We start from the raw sequence: 7,349 nt of genomic DNA on the forward strand, positions 1-7,349 counted from the left end.
ATCCCACCCTAGTAGTTTCATCCTAGGCGAAGCATGCGACAATGTATCACCTGTTTCGCCAAAGATAAAACTAGAGGACACGAATTTCTACCCTGAGTCTACGTTTACTCTGTGCTCCAAAATAGGGTACCTCAGGCAGTCGATGAAGCCTTGCGAATTTCACACATTTCTTGTCAGGAGGATAGCAGTTAACTTTCAGTACGCATGTTTTAGAATTTCTGTCTTGCAAAGAAACAAATATCATATTTCGACTTCCGTGGACGTCTCAGAAATAGAAAACTATAGGTGAACGTTCATACATATGGCGACTGTTTTTCTGCTGGTTGCAATTTATATTATTTAAAACTAATGTTACATTGCTGTGCCATCTGGACTATACCGTGAAAATGAGCTACCATACACCTAATCTCGTTACAGCTTCATACACTCAATTGACAGTTTTATACCGAGTAAATTAATAGGCCTAATAGACGGAACAGATCCACAATGACACACGAAATTGGTCAGAATACTGTTGCAGAAGAAACTAAACTATCATGCCAGATTTAAAAGAAGGCAAATGACCAAGATTAGCGATGTTTTACAGAAGTTCGAAATTTAGCTGGGACTCCAGTGCAAGATGCTTTTAATAGTTTCCCAAAAGATTGAGAATTTTAGGAGATTGCTCAAAGACAGGAATGGGTAGATGTTCACTATACTTCTAACTCAAATGAAAAATACGAAGCTTTCATTAATAAAGTTACTTCTTCATCCGAAAATTGTTTTCCGCTAAAGGTAACTCAAATCAAATGAAAGTCTAAAAATAAAACAAAAAGGAAACTGTATCTGCTGTCTAGGAACAGCTCTGATGTTAGCGTTGTAATGCAGTACAAACAGTACTATAAAATATTCAAGCAAATAACTCAGAAACCTAAGCAAGTTATTAGGAGAAAACTATATAATTACATCAGGCAACAAAATAGAAACTATATGGGGTATAGTGAAGACAGAGACAGGTGGAGCCAGAAAGCAAGAGGAACAGATAGCTCGAAGAATAAATGAGACATTGGTGACAAGTTTATGAAGTTTTGCAAACCTCTAAAACAAGCTCTTTGTTTCTGTTACTGACAGCTTGGGGTTATCAGGTTCAGTAAATAATGCAAAGGAATATCTGAGTCCAGTCTCTACAAATAAATACAGTGAAATGGAAATGACAGTCACTTCTCCCATAGAAATAGCATTCAGCATAAAATTCTTAAAATCAAGGTATTCCAATGTTTATGATAAGATTTCAACGAAGTTAATCAAAGAGTGTTCATGTGAGCTGAGCTCTGTCTTAAGTTATTTGTGTAATCAATCTCTTTATCAGTGAAAATATTTGCAGATTGGCTAAAATGTGATGAAGGTAAGCCTCTGTACAAGAAGGGAATACAGAGATACTGTTGAACTATTGGCCTATTTCATTTTTGTCAGCTACTTCAATCATATTTGAAAAGGTTGTGTTCAAGCATCTTCTTATGCATGTGACTGAAAATAATATATTACCCTAGTCACAGTTTGGGTTATTTAAGGGTTACGGTATAGAGAAGGGTGAGAATGTACTTAATTCATTAGATAACAAATTGGAGGCGACCGGCATTTTTTGTGACCTGTCAAAAGCCTTTGACTCTGTGAATCTTAAGTAAATCAGAATATTATGGTCTCAATGGCAGTGCTGTAAAGTGAGTCAAGTCTTACCTAACTAACAGTAAACAAAGGGTGTCGTTGTAAAGCACCTGTGGAGTAAGCATTCAGTCTTCATATGACTGGGAATTAATTGCATATGGTGTTCCTCAAGGTTCCATATTGGGTCTGCTGCTTTTTCTTGAGTTCACTAAGGACCTATCTTCTATTACATTGCCAGATGCTAAGTTTGTTGTGTTTGCAGATGATGCAAACATTGCAATAAATAGTAAGTCAAGTATAGATTTAGAAATGGCAGCTAATCAAATTGTCACTGACGTTAATAAATGGTTTGAAGCTAATTCACTGTCACTAAACTTTTAAAAGACCCACTAAATGCAGTTCAAGACCTGTAAGAGTATGTGTATAACATATGAAGACATGCAGATAGAAGAGGTTGACAGTGTTCAATTTCTGATATTACGAGTACAACTTGACATTAAATTCAGTCAGAAAGGAATCACCACAGGATTGCAGAAGCGCCTAATCAAGTCTGTTATTTGCAGTACAAATGATGTCAGAAGCAGGAAATGTAAGTACAAAGAAAACTTTGTATACTTTGCTTACTTTCAGTGTAGTATATCATACGGAATGAGATCTTGGAGTGACTCGAGAAGCCGAGAAAACATTTTTAGAGTGAAAAGGCATGTAATAAGACTCATTTGTGGTGTACATTCAAGAACATCATGTAGAAACTCAGCATATTTATTCCTTAATGAAATTTGTGGCTAACATATGCCTCTATTTTCAACCAATAGTATCAGTATTAGGAATAAGAACAATATGTGTAAGGACCTAAAACCACTTACCTTGATCAAAAAAGGGGTTTAATACTCATGAACTCATATTTTAAATAAACTGCAAGCAATAATTAAAATTTGTTTTCAGTAAAGCACATTTTAGAGAGAGATGGAAAGACTTTTCGGTAGACAGCTCTTTCTACTCTATAGATGAATATCTTAACAGGGTCGGTTAGGCCACCTTAAGTGAAAATGTCTGTTAGATTTTGGTTTCGACAGCACATGGTCGCAATAGTCAAGATTAGGTGTTTTGTGTATGATAAATTTATTAAAAGGTCATACGACAAGGGGCTCCCGTAGACCATTATTTGCGGGGTGTAAGTCTTTCGATTTGACGCCGCTTCGGCGACTTGCACGTCGATGGGAATGAAATGATGATGATTAGGACAATACAACACCCAGTCCCTGAGCGGAGAAAATCTCCGACCCAATCGGGAATCGAACCTGACCCCTTAGGACTGACATTCTGTCGCGCTGACCACTCAGCTACTGGGAGCGAACATTAAAAGTGCTTATCATATTTCATTCTGGCAGTGTATTAATTCTGTAAATATTTGCAGCTTTAGTTTAGCTGCTCTGATATCTTGACAATTTCCTGACAAATGATCAGGAAAGGGGTTGGGGTTGTTTGGGGGAAGAGACCAAACTGCGAGGTCATCGGTCTCATCGGATTAGGGAAGGACGGGGAAGGAAGTCGGCCGTGCCCTTTCAAAGGAACCATCGTGGCATTTGCCTGGAGCGATTTAGGGAAATCATGGAAAACCTAAATCAGGATGGCCCTACGCGGGATTGAACCGTCGTCCTCCCGAATGCGAGTCCAGTGTGCTAACCACTGCGCCACCTCGCTCGGTAATGATCAGGAAGGTGAATATTATATTCAACTGTTCTATGTTTTTATGTTATACTTCCTGACATGTTCCATAACCACGAGAATCATCTCGTTTTTGGGCTTGTGGAACGAAAACTGAATCTAAGATAATCTAATCTCGATAACTATCAGAAAATACTAGTAGATTCTGCTCATAATAGGACCTAAATATGTAAAATATACCAGTGAGAAGACACAGTCAACACCTTTTTGTCAATGGTTACCAACGACAAAGCCATTAAAGCGAAGTTCCTGAACGTGGTTCTCAGAAATTCCTTCTCTACGAGATATTCAGTATATATTCCAGAATTCGAATCAAGAACAGCTGCCAGGATGACGAATCTGAAAGTAGGTAGTCTATCCTCAGTGTAGCGAAGGAACTTAATTACGTCCTACAATGAAAGCAAATCTTTCTTTCCAGACTGTACACCCATTACGTTTATTTTGGAATATGCTGATAAAATGGCTCCAGTTTTAGCAATCATATACAACTGCCCTCGCAAAAGATCTGTACTGACTGGAAAGTTGCACATGTCACACCACAACACAAGAAAGAAAATCTGAATTGCAGAACCATATCGCTGACACTGATTTCCAGTAGGATTTTCTAACATGCGGTATACTGCATATAGCCAGCATGGATTCAGAAAATAACACCCTTGTTAAACACAACTGGCTCTTTATTCATACGAAGTAATAGGTTAGGTTAGAGTGCTGTTGACACGGGATCTCAACTTGATTCCTTATTACTAGATTTTGAGATTGCTTTTGACACAGTGCCTCACAAGCGGCTTCTAATCAAATTGTGCAACTATATTCGTGATTTCCTGTCAGAAAGTTCAGAGTAACTAAGGACGTCATCAAGTGAAACAGAAGTTTATCTGGCATTCCCCAATGTAGTGTTATAGACCTTCTGCTGTTCCTGATCTATGTAAACGATTTAAGAGACAATTAGACCTTACACTATTTGCAGACGATGCTCTCGTTTAACATCTACTAAAGTCATGATATATTCGAAACGAATGACAAAATGAGTTAGACACGGCATCTGCATGGTGCGAAAAGTGGTGAACTGACCATAAACAATAAAAAGTGTGAGGCCCTTCACATGAGTACTACAAAAATCCGTTAAATTTCGGTTACTGCCACAAAATAAATCACTTAAATTTAACGTTCTTTGATTCTACTTTACTCTTAGGAATTATAGTTACGGGAAACTGAAACTGTAACCGTCTAGGCGCTACAGTCTGGAACTGCGCGACCGCTACGGTCGCAGCTTCGAATCCTGCCTCGGACATGGAAGTGTGTGATGTCCTTAGGTTACTTAGGTTTAAGTGGTTCTAAGTTCTAGGGGACTGATGACCTTAGAAGTTAAGTCCCATAGTGCTCAGAGCCATTTGAGCCATTTGAAATTGGAACTATCACATAGTTAAAGTTCTGAGGAAGGTGAACCAAAATTAGTTTTTATTAAAAGAACACCTAAAACATGCTACACTTGTCTCTCTTCTTCTGGAGAATTGCTGCATTTGGGATCCTTACTAAAGAAATACAAGTGTATGCCCTATCCATGAGGAGTGAATAAACGTTTCTCAGATCAGCAGAAGTTGTCACAGTACCGTACCAATAAGATTAATTATTTTCCGGCAGTACTGTGATGAAGAGTCAAAGCAGCTTACTTCTTTGTAAAAGAAGATGTGCTAGAAGTGTCCATTGACATAAGAAAGACCACAATCCAGTTTAAGTCATCAATAACTGTTGTATATCAATTGCTCTCATGATGACTTTTTGACCAGTCCATTTACAGCACAGTAATACCACTGGCAAATAGTCATTAATGCACATACTATATAAACCTAGTCACTGCTTAGTTATTTACTTAATAGCGACCTCTTGATATAACATGGGGCAAGTCAGCTTTAAAAACCAAGATACATAACACTTCTAAGTGAATAATATGCAAGTATGTTGACCATCTTCATGATTTGTCTTTAGAAATGTTCTCTTTATATGCATTGTTTTGTAATTAAACTAGCTGAGTACCCAAAATTGCCCAGTTATTCAATTCTTCTATTATTTCATCTCCACCTTGTCTCTTTCTCTATCCATCTCCTCCTACCCATCTCTCTGTTCATCTCCTCCACCCCCTCCCTCTGTCCATTTCCTCCACCCCAATCTCTGTCCACCTCCAGCTGCCAGCCTCTTTCTGCCCATCTTCTCCTTCCCCTCTCTCTGCCAATCATCTCCTGTCCATATGCTGCTCTCCTCTCTGCCCATCTCCTCCTGCTCCCTATCCATCTCCTCCTCCTCCCCTCTAATTTTGTCTCCTCTTCCCCCTCCCCTTGTCCATCTCCTCCTTCCCTCTCTCTGTCTGTCTCCCTCATTCTCTCTGTCTGTACACCTCCTCCAACCCCACTCTCTGTCCATCTCCACCATCTTCTCTCTCTGTTCATCACACTCTCCCCCTCTATCTGTCAATCTGCTGCTACACTGTTGCTCTGTCCATCTGCTGTTCCCTCACTGTAAATCAACTCCTTCCCCTCTCTATGTGTTTCCTCCTTCCCCCTCTATACATCTCCTCCTCATGCCTCCAATTCCACCTCCTCCTCCCCCTTTCCTAGTCCATCTCTTCCTTCCCCTCTCTCTGTCCATGTGATCCTCCTCTTTCCCTGTCAATGTCCTCTTCCTCCTCTCACTGTTCATCTCATTCTCCACTCACTGTTCACCTCTTCCTCCACTCACCGCCTCTCCATCTCCTCCTTCCCCTTTCTCTGTCCATCTCTGCCTCACACTCCATAATAGTATCCCATAACTCAAGTGGAAGAGTGCAAAATATGCATGTAATAGAAGTTCATTATTGACACTGCTCCTCAGCTTGTACAGCAGATAGATGAAACATAGTAGGAGATACACTTTATAAGTTTTTTCAGATACATAAATGTTGCAGTCCTCCCCTCTGTGGATACCACAAGCTTTGTCTGGTGATAGTTTTATTTGTCTATGGACCATTCTGTCCAATGATACTGGTGATGTCATGTTTACAGAAAGTTTAGAAGTTAGGCAATTACAAATTTAAAAATGACATGATTACATGAAGATATTGATAAAATATATGATGATCTTCATAGCAGCACCTAAAAATCTCACCTTTGTACACTGTGGCAAACTGTTGTATCAAAAGGCTCAGGCATTCGCAGGATATTTGTCAGTTACTTTAAGCCAATGTCTTTCAATGTTACAATAGTTTTTACTTCTTGTGTTGCAGTCATGGACATATCTGTTTAATGAAGTAATATGTTTTTTACGTCTCACATAAATAATTGTTTCAGACATGTATAGTGGTAATTACTACTGTTACCGTAACATGATTCATTTCCTGAAATTATATTCTGCTGGAATCTCTGGAAGTTTATTTTGCTATACATCTTATAATTTTCTTTTGTAGCTTTACCAGTCATTGTATGTACACCTTTGCTGCATTTCCCCAGACCGTGATACCATATGAAAGTTTTGAATGGTTGGGGCCATAGTACATTTGGGTTATTATTGTCCTTGACAGTTTTCTCATCAGAAATATGTTTGAATTAATTTTTCAACTCGTGTTATTTATATGATTCTGCCATATCAAGTACCTATCTGCCATCATACGCAGAAATTTATAGCTTTCTGTCTCTTTGAGAGCCAAGATTTCAAGATTGACTGTAATGTTGCTCAAGTTATGTGTTTTGTTTGTGTGTACCTTCAGTGTGAGTTTGTTAACATTTATAAAAGAAATTATTTTCTCTGAAGTATTGTAATTGTTTCCATTTCATACTTAGAGAAGGTCTCTTGTTTAAATCATCTGTTGAAACACTATTTATAATGAATAAAGTGTCATGTATAGGATACACATGACAGTATTTCTATGTACTATTCCGTGCATATCACTTACACATAAAGAAAAATTAGTGAATCAATCACTGATCATTAGGGTAGACCATATC

The sequence above is a fragment of the Schistocerca nitens genome, chromosome 3 (assembly GCF_023898315.1).
Source record: "Schistocerca nitens isolate TAMUIC-IGC-003100 chromosome 3, iqSchNite1.1, whole genome shotgun sequence".
Lineage (NCBI taxonomy): Eukaryota > Metazoa > Arthropoda > Insecta > Orthoptera > Acrididae > Schistocerca > Schistocerca nitens.